At 48.2% G+C, this 12613-nt stretch overlaps 2 protein-coding genes across 17 annotated transcripts in view; both read right to left on the bottom strand.

The window, feature by feature from the left end:
* The window catches only part of tacc1 (transforming, acidic coiled-coil containing protein 1), a 457444-nt gene that overhangs the window by 288154 nt on the left and 156677 nt on the right, over window positions 1–12613 (bottom strand). The window lies entirely within an intron of this gene.
* letm2 (leucine zipper-EF-hand containing transmembrane protein 2) overlaps window positions 1–12613 on the bottom strand; it is a 50169-nt gene that overhangs the window by 37283 nt on the left and 273 nt on the right. For all 5 annotated transcript variants that reach the window (XM_072485841.1, XM_072485843.1, XM_072485844.1 and 2 more), the window contains exon 2: window positions 1024–1103. The gene's annotated coding sequence lies outside the window, so the exon portion shown is untranslated. The remainder of the gene's footprint in view (window positions 1–1023; window positions 1104–12613) is intronic.

The raw sequence follows: 12613 nt of genomic DNA, 5'->3' as shown, positions 1-12613 counted from the left end.
TCCTCTTCCCCAAACAGCCCATCTTAGGCCGGGATTCTCCGATCCGAGTTTGCCCTGCCACCGCTGCCAGCGAAAACGGAGAATTTTGTGTTCAGCCAAAACTCAATTCACTGCAGTGGGACCAGAGAATGCCACCGGCGTGAATGGACAGAGAATTCTGGCCTTCGTCTAGGTCCGTCAAAAAGGGCGGCCATTTGAGTGACATGCAGAAGAACAGCATGTTTTACGTCAAGTAAGGTGTCAATAGTTTCAGGATAAGAGGGATTTGGCAGACAAAGCAGGGAGAAATAAAAGCAGGGCCGCAGAAATGTTTCAGTGATATATCTTTCTAATTGGATTAGATGGAATAATGATAAAAACAATTCACCAATATAATAAAGAGAACGTACATGTGTATTTCTTGCTGGATCATATCATTGACACAATTCATGTTCAAAAATGGCATCCAAACAGAAATTGGTGCAAATTTATTGTGATCTACCAGTCACTTCAATCTGTAAAGCACTGCCTAAATCTATCCTTCAGGGATATATCAAGAATTATGCTTTTCTGTCCAGAAAACTGCATAACAAAGCACAGCCAGAAATAATGATAGCACAGAAATGCAGCCATGCCTTTCCTGTGCATGCTTTAGAAAACCTAGTTCAATAATTATTGATTTTTCTTTGTCCAGGTCAGAGGGAGAAGAGAAGCAGGCATCCCGCAAAGTCTTGTTGGATCTTGCCAATGTACAGTCCCATGGGAACCCACTTTTCTTACTCAAATAGCCATTCTTATGTCAATTTAGGCAGCAATGTCAGTAGACTAGACAATTGTGAGCCAACACGGCCAATGTCCATACACCACACTCTTCAAGAGGGACTACTGAAGAGTAACCAAAAGGATCTTCAGATAATTTCTCCCCAAGGTGGCAGAGGATTGAGCAGTTCAGCCATAGCTGAGATCCCCATTCTACTTCCAAACACCATCAGTAAAACCAAGCTCTTCCAATAGCTCAACAGGTAAACAAACAATGTACTGTGCCTTAATCAGAGTAGGAAGATCCCAGGTTGGCAATCTATGTTGCTCGCTACTCAACAGCCTTGCAGGATGACAATTGGACTCTGGAATAAAAACGCAAGAGTGTGCCTTAAATCTCGAAGCGGCTATTTTAGGTCAAACTGCACATTACAAAATGAGAGAATTCAGGTAAAACGGATTCCTTACAAATGAAAAGCCCAACAATTTATTGTCCGTTCTTCGACATTGAAACTTGCAATTTAGCAAGCTCCTGGAGACCTGTTGCAGAGCATTGAAGGAGAAATGATTGGAGCTTGTAACAAATGAAATTCACTCAGCTTGAGGTAATTTGTCAAAAGTTGGTACTTCAGTTTTTAAGTGCTGATAATAAAGAAGTTGTTTATTGGAAACAAGAGAAACCTAAAATGTCTGCTCACGTATGCGAGAAGAAAAATTGTTTACCAATTAGTATTTAAGCTGAAAGGTGCTGATTTAATGCATTTGAGGTATTGTGATCACTATTTCCCAGCATATCTTTTATGGTGATATTACTCATCAGACCTGCTTCATAGATCTAAAATAGCTTTTAATCTAGTTGGTTCCACAGCATATTGCTCCAAGAAAATGTCATTAGAGCATTCTACAAACGCATCTTCCAGACCACCTTTAACAGTTTGTTCAGTCTATATGGAGGTTAAAGTCCCCACAATTTGTGCATTGCATTTATTACAAGCTCCAACAATTTCTGTCCAACTGCTGGTGAGTCTTATTATATATTTTTTAATAATCTTTATTGCCGCATGTAGGCTTCCATTAACACTGAAATTAAGTTACTGTGAAAATCCCCTAGTCTCCACATTGAGCACCTGTTTGGGTACACAGAAGGAGAATTACGTTAGGTAATTGTTTGACTCAGTTTTAGATCTGTATTTGTTCTAAGTTGCAATCATGGTAATATGCAATGTTTTCTCCTGCAGAAAGTTTGCTTTAAAATGTCGGATTCAAGTTCAGTAAAATCTATTTCATTCCTTGTGTGCACCCGGAGGAAACCCACGCAGACACAGGGTGAACATGCAGACTCTGCACAGTCAGTGACCCAAGTCGGGAATCTCCAACCATACTGATTTTACTTTCTCATCTTCTAAGCCAAGAGCTTATCTCAGTCAGGTCCTTTGCTATTCGGGTTACCTTTCCATTTATCGGTCTTTTCAAAATGCTGTGTATCTTGGAATATTTATATCCCAACCTTGGTGAGATTGCAGTCATCTCTATAATGGTGTTTAGATCAAAGCCACGAGTTCATCCATCTTATTGCAGATGCTTTTCACATTCAGATAAAGTGCCTTTTTTTATGCTCTTCCCTGCATGAACCTTATTCGCTGATGAACTTTTACCCTTAAACTCTCCATCCCTTTCTGGCCCACTCCACTTGGCTTTATCCAGATCGCCACACTGTTCTGTAACAGGTAACAATCCAGAGATGATTACTTTTAGTTTCTGTATTTTAATTTGGACCCTAACTCTTCAAACTCAATCAGGAGAACATCATTCCTAGTTCTACCTATATTGTTTATTACTGTGTGAATCATGAGATCTGGATTATTGACCTCCCACTTGAATGTTCGTCTCTGCTCAGGATGAGATATCCTTAATACAGGTACCAGGCAGGCAACACATCCTTCAGGGCAACTGAAGAGAACAGTCTCTGTTCCCCTTTCACGACCACATTCCTTTTCACTCCCCGACTTGAATGATATCCGACAGTGTTGCCATGGTCAGTCTGAAGATGTGAAGAGGGTACTCAGTGGAGCACATAACTGCCAGTGTTAACTCAAGATTATTACAATTACGCAGCTCCTTCTTGAGGCTTTTTCCCGCCTGCTTGATGGTGTGCAACTGCAAAGCTGAAAAAAATATTTTCATACAGAGCTTCCATCTCACTGGGGAAGGTTCAGGCCAATCTGGATCAAACAATCTGCTCAGAAAACTCTGCTCCCATTCTGGCAGCTGAGACAAACTACTGCATTCTTAAATGAAAGTTAATTCACCCTATCTCTCAAAGTTAAGGGATTTTTTTTAAATTGCAGGATCCAGAAGCGTATCTTCGCCAAAAGCCAATCAGTTCTTCCTTAGGCCATACCCTATCTGTGCACCAAGTTTCATTGAAATCCATAATTGTTTTTTGAGATGTTTTGTTTACAAACAAACAAGGGCAAAAACATTACCTTCCCCCTGTGTACCAAATTCCCAATTGCATACTTGGTTTACAAAGCAATATGTTCTTGGATCATTCTGTGTTTCCTGACATCACGTGAGCTTCGACAGTGAATTTTAACCATTAGGTGTATCATGATCAGGTCTGAATATTTCCTCACTCAATATTTTATACATTTCCAGTAGGGGTCATTTGTAACCAGAACCTGGAACTGGACTGTTTTTTCTGTCTCTCATCCAGGTTTAAGATGAAGGAGCACTCCAATTCACACTCAGCACATGTTTATGATTCAGTCTTTATGAACTTACCTTTTGTCTTATTAGGTCTTAATGATATGGTTCAAAATGGAATGCAAGTCTTATGCTGAATTTAATTCTGTCTCCCCTCAGCATTCTCACAGATGACTCAAACTTAGGGTAAGCAAGGTAATAACATCCACACACAAGGAATGAAATAGATTTTACTGAACTTGAATCCGACATTTTAAAGCAAATTTTCTGCAGGAGAAAACATTGCATATTACCATGATTGCAACTTAGAATAAATACAGATCTAAAACTGAGTCAAACAGGCACTTCAAGGTTACAGCAACTCTAAGTCATGTGATGCTTTTCAACAAAATGGGTGACGATATTACAAGAAAAAAAAATTGAGACTCTTTTAATTTCCTTTAGAGCAAAAGGTAAAAACGGCAGTTTCAACACCATTACCACCTGATTCTCATGGTGGAGGTTGTGGCACTCTGAATTAGAGAACTCAAGAAGAAAAGGTGAAACCATCAATCAGCTCGAACATCATCCGGTCGGAGAACCACCCTACCAGTAGGACTTGGGTTCAAAATATGTGTCCAACTTCAAGGGTATGATTCGTTCCACAAACAATTCCTTGCCTAAAATTTGATTTCCATAATAGGTACAAAAATATACTAGCTGACAGTTTTAAACAAAGATGTTGGAATTAAATGCATTCAAGCAACTAAATAATTTCCAGATTGCCTATTGTAACTTCACTGCAAAAGATATTTTAATGACTGTTTGTTTTAATGACTGCAGCACGGTAGCATTGTGGATAGCACAATTGCTTCACAGCTCCAGGGTCCCAGGTTCGATTCCGGCTTGGGTCACTGTCTGTGCGGAGTCTGCACATCCTCCCCGTGTGTGCGTGGGTTTCCTCCGGGTGCTCCGGTTTCCTCCCACAGTCCAAAGATGTGCAGGTTAGGTGGATTGGCCATGATAAATTGCCCTTAGTGTCCAAAATTGCCCTTAGTGTTGGGTGGGGTTGCTGGGTTATGGGGATAGGGTGGAGGTGTTGACCTTGGATAGGGTGCTCTTTCCAAGAGCCGGTGCAGGCTCGATGGGCCGAATGGCCTCCTTCTGCACTGTAAATTCTATGAAACCATTATTGCAAATCAGCAATCTCCAAAGCACTTTTCAAGCTATTTGAATAAATATGGTTTACAGAAAAGCAACAATCATTATTGACATTGAGTTTACAAAGAAAAGTTTAGTTGAATTACAAAACAAAAAAATTGTCTTCCCAAACTTAGGTTATGTTTGGAAATTTAAAACATGAACTCATGGAACAATTAGCTCAGTTGGCCAGTTGGCTGGTTCATGATGCATAGCGACGCCAACAGCATGGGTTCAATTCCTGTACTGGCACCATGAAGGCCCCACCTTCTCACCTCGCCTGAGGTGTGGTGATCCTCAGGTAAGATCACCACCTCTCCCAAAAGAGGGAGAGCAGCCTATGGTCCTTGCGGACTCTGGCGACTTCCACTATTGACTTGAGTATATTTAGAAGGTACAGTGAATAGGTTTTGACTCATAAGGCAAGTCAGGAATAATGTTTCAACATCAGCTAAAAGAAATGCAGTGTTTATAGGAAAAGAGCAGGAAAGAGCACTAATTGGATAGTTCTTGCAAAAGAGCCTGCAGTAAGACACGATGACTTCACTGGCCTTCTTTTTAAAATAAATTTAGAGCACCCAATTATTATTTTTTTTTCCAATTAAGGGATAATTTAGCGTGGCCAAGCCACCTAACATCTTTGGGTTGTGGGGGTGAAAAACACACAGACATGGGGCGAATGTGCAAACTCCACATAGACAGTGACCAAGGGCTGGGATTTGAACCCAGATCCTCGGCGCCGCAGTCCCAGTGCTAACCACTGTGCCACATGCCACCCCCACTGGCCTTCTTCAGAGTTGTGTGATTTGATGATTAGAACAAGGACCACAAAGAAAAATTGATGAAAGTCGTGTGGCCTCCCTGATCTCTATTTACTTTGTAAAGTTTGATCTTTCCAATACAGTGTTGCACAGGGCACTGCTGTCTTACGGGCAATTATATATTTTTTTAGGTGAGGGGAGGCACTTCTGAAAATGAGCCAACTTTGAAAGTAATTTTTCCGCACAAGAGTGTTAAATACATTCTGCCGTGTCAGTACCGAAATATGAACATAAGTAAGAGAAATAAATGTAGGCTGTACAGGCCCTCTAGCCTATTTAATCACATGTCAGATCACAGCTAACCCTGAACCTTAATGCCACTTTCCCACTAATTCTCATGTGACTTGATTCCTTTCAGGGTCGATAGATCTCGGCCATGACGAGAGCTGGGCCGTGAGAGTACTCTGGATTAGAGAAATTCATAAATGGGAGTGATAAGATTTCTCTTCACCTCATTCTGAACTCATCACAGAATCCCTACAGTGCAAAAGGAGGCCTTTTGGCCCATCGAGGCTGCATTGGCCCTCTGAAAGAGCACCCCACCAAGGCTCAATTCCCCCACCCTATCCCTGCAACCTCATCTAGGGGCAATTTAGCGTGGCCAATCCACCTAACTTGCACATCTTTGGACTGTGGAAGTAAACAGGAGCGCCTGGAGAAAACCCACGTAGACATGGGAGAACGCGCAAACTCCACACATGGATCACCCGAGGTCAGAATCGAACTCGGGTCCTTACCGCTGTGACACAGTGGTGCTGACCACTGTGCACCGTGCTGACACCCTTCCTGGCTGTCCCCTTACTCTGAAACCATGTCCCCCTAATATTACAATCTCTTGCAAAGGGAAAAGGGCCTGTCGGTATCCACCCTGCCAGGTCCATCGGGAGATGACCACATGCTTCAGTGAGATCACTACTCATTCTTCTGAACTCCAGTAAGTACAGGCAAAGTCTACTTGATCTAGAAATATATCTGGTGTCAGCGCTGACATGGTGGCAGCAGTGTACGGAGACAAAGATTTTGATTTTTTTTCCACAAAAAGTACCCAATTCTTTTTTGCCAATGAAGGGCAATTTAGAGTGGCCATAAGACATAGGAGCATTATTAGGCCACTCGGCCCATCGAGTCTGCTCTGCCGTTCAATCATGGCTGATATTTTTCTCATCTCATCCATTCTCCTGCCTTCTCCCAACATCTCCTTATTAATCAAGAACCTATACATCTCTGTCTTAAAGACACTCAGTGATTTGGCCTCCACAGCCTTCTGCAGCAAAGAGTTCCACAGATGAACCACCCTCCGGCTGAAGAAATTCCTCCTCATCTCTGTTTGAAAGGATCGTCCCTTTAGTCTGAGATGGTGCCATCTAGTTTCTCCTACAAGTGGAAACATCCTCTTCACGTCCACTCTATCCAGGCCTCGCAGTATCCTGTAAGTTTCAATAAGATCCCCCCTCGTCCTTCTAAACTCCAACGAGTACAGACCCAGAGTCCTCAACCGTTCCTCAGACGACAAGTTCTTCATTCCAGGGATCATTCTTGTGAACCTCCTCTGGACCCTTTCCAAGGCCAGCACATCCTTCCTTAGATAAGGGGCCCAAAACTGCTCACAATACTCCAAATGGGCTCTGACCAGAGCCTTATACAGCCTCAGAAGTACATCTCTGGTCTTGTATTCTAGCCCTCGCGACATGAATGCCAACATTGCATTTGACTTCTTAACTGCCGACTGAACCTGCACGTTAACCTGAAGAGAATCTTGAACAAGTCCCTTTGTGCTTCTGATTTCCTGAGCATTTTCCAATTTAGAAATTAGTCTATGCCTAAATTCCTCTTTCCAAAGTGCATAACCTCACAATTTTCCACATTGTATTTAATTTGCCACTTCATTGCCCACTCTCCATTGTTTTTAAAATTCATTTTTTCCAATTAAGGGGCAATTTAGCATGGCCAATCCACCTACACTGCACATCTTTGGGTTTGGGGGGGGTGAAACACATGCAGACAGGGGGAGAATGTGCAAACACCTCACGGACAGTGACCCAGAGCCGGTATCGAACCTGGGACCTCGGCGCCATGAGGCAGCAGTGATAACCACTGCACCACCGTGCTGCCCTATTGCCCACTCTCCTAGCTTGTCCAATCCACCTAAGCTGTACATGTTTGGGTTGTGTGTGTGAGACCCACGCAGATGTGGTATTATCGGGTATTGCAGTACCCGAGAGGCTGTAGACCATTGGATAAACCTAGGAGTTTACCATTGGCTGTTTGGTATGTAGCTCCGCCCTGACAGACTGGGTACAAGAACCGGTGCTGTCCCAGCAGCCCTCATCCTGTACCGAAGCTGCTGGGGAACAGATCTAGTCTATTAAAGCCTTCAGTTATGTTACAACCTCGTCTTTGAGTTTAATTGATCATGCATCAATTTAATACTACGCTTAAGCTGAAAGAATGGATCTCCGAATCAAGCCGGAGTGTCTACAACTCAGCCCCCACGTGGAGGACTCGGCGGCGAAATTTAAGCACTGGCTGGCGTGTTTTAAAGGCTACCTCGAGACGGCCGGAGGCACCCCCTCAGGAGAACAGAAACTGCATTGGCTGCACTCGAGAGGAAGCCCTGATATCTTCACCCTCATCGAGGAGGCAGAGGACTATGATGCTGCGATCGAACTGTTAAAGGGACATTATATACGCCCTGTAAACCAGGTCTACACACGTCACCTGCTTGCAACTAGACTCCCGGGGAATCGCTGGAGGACTTCTACCATGCGCTACTGGTGCTGGGCAGAAACTGTGGCTGCCCGCAAGTTTTGGGCAGCGAGCACACGGAACTTCTAGTCCGGGATGCATTCGTAGCAGGCATGAGCTCCTCCGAGACCCGCCAAATACTCTTAGAAAAGGACACCCTGGGACTGAGAGAGGCACGGGCCCTGGCAGGGTCCATGGATGTTGCCTCCAGAAACGCGCAGTCCTATGCGCCCGACCGCATCCCGCAGCGGCAGCCCCACTGACCTTCCCCGTGTCCCTGCAGGCCTGCGCTGTAAGACGGCCCGCTAACTCCGTCGGGCCCCGCTGTTTCTTCTGCGGGCAGGCGAAGCATCCCCGCATGCGCTGCCCGGCCCTCACCTCCACCTGCAAAGGGTGCGGCAAGAAGGGCCATTTTGTGGGGGTCTGCCAAGCACGAGCCGTGGCCACGAGTCTCCAGCCACTCCGGATCGCCACAGCAATCTTCCCCTCCGGCCCCAGGCGGCCAGCACTCACCGCCACCCCCCTATCCTAGGGCCACGTCCGACCCACGGGCGCGGCCATCTTGCCCCTCAGACACCACGCTGGACGGATGGGCGCCATCATTTTGTCCATCCCCGACCACCATGTGCGATCCATGGGAGACGCCATCTTGGATGGGGCCCCAGGCCCCCAGCACAGCCGACACATCCCGCACACGCTGCCCGATCACAACCCGCAACTGCTCCATCTGGCCTCGGTGACGCTGGACCAAAATCGACCTCGGACACTCGCGACTGCAATGACGACGGTGTTCATCAACGGCCATGAGACGTTTTGCCTGATCGACTCTGGGAGCACGGAGAGCTTTATACACCCCGACACGGTAAGGCGCTGTTCACTTGTTACCCACCCTGTAAACCAAAGAATCTCCCTGGCCTCCAGGTCACACTCAGTGGAGAGAAAGGGGTTCTGCCTAGCAGACCTCACTGTCCAAGGCAGGAAATTCAACAATTTCCGCCTTTATGTCCTGCCGCACCTCTGCGCAGCTACACTCCTGGGGTAGGACTTCCAATGTAACTTGCGAAGTCTGACCTTTAAATTCGGCGGCCCTACACCCCCCCTTACTGTCTGTGGCCTCGCGACCCTTAAGGTCGACCCGCCTTCCCTGTTTGCGAACCTCACCCGGATTGCAAACCCGTCGCCACCAGGAGCAGACGGTACAGTGCCCAGGGCCGGACCTTCATCAGGTCAGAGGTCCAAAGGCTACTGAGGAAAGGGGTCATTGAAGCGAGCAACAGTCCTTGGAGAGCTCAAATAGTGGTGGTGAAGACCGGGGAGAAACATAGGATGGTCATTGACTACAGTCAGACCATCAACAGGTTTACGCAGCTGGATGCGTACCCTCTCCCCCCGCATATCCGACCTGGTGAACAGGATCGCGCCATACAAGGTCTTCTCCACGGTGGATCTCAAGTCCGCTTACCATCAGCTACCCTCCGCACTAGTGACCGCAAGTACACGAAAGGTTCCCTTTGGTGTCACTAATGGGGTCTCGGTCTTCCAACGCGAGATGGACCAAATGGTTGACAGATATGGCTTACGCGCAACATTCCCGTATCTGAATAACGTCACCATCTGCGGGCATGACTAGCAGGACGACGACACCAACCTCCGGAAATTTCTCCAGACCGTGAAAATCCTTAACTTATAATAAGGATAAATGCGTATTTAGCACCGACCTAGCCATTCTCGGCTACGTAGTGCGAAATGGAGTTATAGGCCCTGACCCTGAACGCATGCGCCCCCTTATGGAGTTCCCCCTCCCTCACTGCCCCAAGGCCCTGAAGCGCTGCCTCGGGATTTTCAGTTATTACGCACAATGGGTCCCCAACTACGCAGACAAAGCCCGACCCCTAATCCAGTCCACAACCTTCCCCCTGTCGACGGAGGCCCGCCAGGCCTTCTGCCGCATCAAAACAGACATTGCAAAGGCCACGATGCGCGCCATCGACGAGTCCCTCCCCTTCCAGGTCGAGAGCGATGCGTCCGACGTAGCTCTAGCCGCCAACCTCAACCAAGCAGGCAGACCCGTGGCCTTCTTCTCCCGTACCCGCCATGCTTCAGAAATTCACCATTCCTCGGTCGAAAAAGAGGCACAAGCCATAGTTGAAGCTGTGAGACATTGGCGGCATTACCTGGTCGGCAGGATATTCACTCTCCTCACTGACCAACGGTCGGTGGCATTCATGTTTGATAATGCACAGCGGGGCAAGATAAAGAACGACAAGATCGTACGGTGGAGGATAGAACTCTCCACCTACAACTACGAGATCTTGTACCGTCCTGGGAAGCTAAACGAGCCTTCCGATGCCCTGTCCCGCGGCACGTGTGCCACCGCACAAGTGGACTGCCTCCGAGCCCACCACGAAGACCTCTGCCACCCGGAGGTCACTCGTTTTTTCCACTTCATTAAGACCCGCAATCTGCCCTACTCCATCGAGGAGGACAGTCACCAGGGACTGCCAAATCTGCTCAAAGTGCAAACCGCACTTCTACCGGCCAGAGAGGGCGCACCTGATAAAGGCTTCCCGTCCCTTTGAACGCCTCAGCATAGACTTCATTCCCCTCCATCGACTGCAACACTTATTTCCTGAACGTGATTGCAGAGTACTCCCGGTTCCCATTCGCTATCCCCTGCCCCGACATGACCGCAACCACCGTCACCAAGGTCCTTCAGGATATCTTTACACTGTTCGGGTTCCCCCCCGTACATACACAGTGATAGGGAGTCCTCCTTTATGAGCGACGAACTGCATCAATTCCTGCTCAGCAAGGGCATCGCCTCAAGCAGGATGACCAGTTACAACTCCCGGGGAAACGGGCAGGTCGAGAGGGAGAACGGAACGGTCTGGAAGACAGTTCTACTGGCCCTACGGTCCAGGACTCTCCCCGTCTCCCGCTGGCAGGAAGTCCTCCCGGAGGCCCTCCACGCCATCCGGTCGCTGATCTGTACAACTACCAATCAGACACCTCATGAACGTCTCCTTGTCTTCTCCAGGAAGTCCTCCTCCGAGGACCTCGCTCCCAACCTCGCTAGTGACACCTGGACCCATCCTGCTTCAGAAGCACGTGCGGGCGCACAAGTCGGACCCGTTGGTCGAGAGGGTCCACCTGCTGCACTCTAACCCCCAGTACACCTATGTGGCGTTCCCTGAGGCCGGCACGATACAGTTTCCCTCCGGGACCTGGTGCCCGCCGGAACCCCACGCGCACCCGAACCATTACCCCCCCGCCCCCCCCTCCCCCACAGCACCTCACTGGAGGGTCGGTCCTCCCGCCGCTCCTACCTAGGCCATCCCACCCACCGACGCCCCCGACAGGCGCCCACCTCTCGTGTCAACCGTTTGCCCCACCAGCGCCATCTAGGGGCGAGGAAGCTGCCATGGAGGACGATGCCACGCTCCCGGAGTCGCAGACGCCCGGACCCCCACCAGAATCACCACCGAGGCTCAGACGATCCAGGAGGACGACCAGGCCACCCGACCGACTGATTGCTTCACTGTAACTGTAAATGGACACTGAATCTTCCATGCTTGTAAATAATCTCGACAACACTGTAAGGAGGCATCACAGTACCTCCATATCTGATCATACCATGTTAAATGCAATTGTAACCACTGGCCACCACCCCCGCCGGACTCTTTTTTAACAGGGGGTGAATGTGGTATTATCAGTATTGCAGTACCCGAGAGGCTGTAGACCATTGGGTAAACCTAGGAGTTTACCACTGGCTGTTTGGTGTGTAGTTCCGCCCTGACAGGCGGGGTATACGAACCGGTGCCGTCCCAGCAGCCCTCATTCTGTACCGAAGCTGCTGGGAAACAGATCTAGTCTATTAAAGCCTTCAGTTATGTTACAACCTCATCTTTGAGAGTAATTGATCGTGCATCAGCAGACACGGGAAGAATGTGCAAACGCCGCACGGACAGTGACCCGGGGCCGGATCGTACCTGGGTCCTCAGCGTTGTGAGGCAGCAGTGCTAGCCGCTGCCGTGCCGCTCAAGATTTTGAATCTTTGCACTTGCCAGGAGAGTGCAAGACTGGCTGATGGTGGCTGAAGACTCGGGTTGAGGGTGCACTGAAGTTGCCCCACCACAGGTCTTGAGACACCAGATGGTCTTCTCTGCTCATGTTACTGCAGCCAACTTTCTCTGAACCAAAGGCCTGCAACTGCAAGACTGACATTGTGGCCAGGAAAAACTGACAACGCAACCAGCAGTGCAAGGACAGCCCCTCCATTCGCGGTTTGCCGCAGCTCTGCAAAGGGGCTGCTGCATGAGGGAGGGGGTGGCCAGGGCAGGATCAGGGGGAAAGGGGATCCCGCTGCAATCAGCCAGTTTCCATGGAGTCTGAACACAGCTTTTGCTCTCCGCCCCCTTTGCAAA

This window comes from Scyliorhinus torazame, chromosome 20, assembly GCF_047496885.1.
Source record: "Scyliorhinus torazame isolate Kashiwa2021f chromosome 20, sScyTor2.1, whole genome shotgun sequence".
NCBI classification, from domain to species: Eukaryota; Metazoa; Chordata; class Chondrichthyes; order Carcharhiniformes; family Scyliorhinidae; genus Scyliorhinus; species Scyliorhinus torazame.
This window is presented reverse-complemented; position numbering and strand designations above follow the sequence as displayed.